Below are 1,529 nucleotides of genomic sequence, written 5' to 3' on the forward strand. Positions count from 1 at the left end.
GTTCTTTTTTTTTATGTATGTATGTATAAGTTAACCGACAACCTTGTTTTTCTTTGTTTCATTAATTAATTAAATTTATAAAAAAAAAAAAAAAAACTTCTAGATTATTAAATTATAACCTTTTGTCTGAACTCTCTTCTAAATTTATTTAAATAATTTTTTTTTTTTTGTTATTCGCATTAAGGCCGCAAAAAAAAAAAAAAAAAAAAAAAAATTTGGATTTTCCAACGCGTCTAAACAATCTACGCAATTTTTTTTTTTTGTATTAAAAATTAAGTTTTTATAAGGCGTTGAATTAAATTTACAAATAATAATAATAATAATAATAATAATAATAATAATAATAATAATAATATGAATTTTTAAACAATCGAAAAACCAAATTTGAAAAAATTGGCTTTGGAACCGGAAAATTTTTTTGGTCAAAAGGACAAACGAGGTGACGAATTTTAATTTTAATTTTAATTTTAATTTTAAAAATCAAATTTTTTTTTTTTTATATTTAATTTTACGACACGAACGATTTGTTTGGCAAATAATGTCTACTGCTACAACCAATTGTTTATTATTAAATAAATAAATAAAAATATTTAATGTTTAATACGAATTAAATCCGTGTAATGTTTTTTTTTTTTCCAGGTAAATTACTGGAAAAAAGTTTACTTTAAAATTTATTCAAAAAAAAAAAAAAACCTGAAAGAATAATATTTTACAAAACGTCATATTATATTATTATTATTATTAAAGAAAAAATAATAATAATAATAATAATAATAATAATAATGCAAAAAATAAATAAATAAATTATTATTTATAATTTTTTTTTTCTGACGTTTTTTTCTTATTTTTTCAAACAAAGAAAAATCAAAATTATTATTATTATTATTATTTATCGAATACCTTAAAAGAATTAATAATAATAATAATTGTACAGGTGAGTCTATTGTTTTTTTTTTTTTTTAATGTTAAAAACATTATCATCGCCTTTCGATAAATATTTCCCCTACTTCTTTTTTTTTTCTCTCTCTCTCTCTCTTTTAAAAACCCCTCCGCCGTAAACAGCTTTCTACCCGTATTATTTAATAATAATAATAATAATAATACTAATGATGATAATAATAATAATAATAATGATAAATGTAGTTAAAGAATAAGTGAAAGAGTAAATTTTAAGGAAGCTAATATGAAAAAAAAAAAAAATCTCCCAAGAAGAAGAAGAAGAAGAAGAAGAAGAAGATGGTCATGGAGGGGGATGTAGGGCACAGTTGTGCGGGATGTAGGCCGGCTATATACACCGCTCAGGTGCTTGTGCCTGACTTCAGTTCAAGTTCTTCCAACTAAGCGATTTATATTGATTTCTTTTTTTATTTTTTTTAAATTTGTTGTTTGTTGTACATAAAAAAAAAATTATTTGTCGTTTTCGTTTCTTTTGTTAATTTAATTTTTTTTTTTTTTTCTATACATACATAAAAGGTAAGTCGTTTATCGGTATTATTTTTATTTTAATAATTTGCTTTCACGTATTATTT

This window comes from Pediculus humanus, genomic scaffold, assembly GCF_000006295.1.
Source record: "Pediculus humanus corporis 1103172107496 genomic scaffold, whole genome shotgun sequence".
Lineage (NCBI taxonomy): Eukaryota > Metazoa > Arthropoda > Insecta > Psocodea > Pediculidae > Pediculus > Pediculus humanus.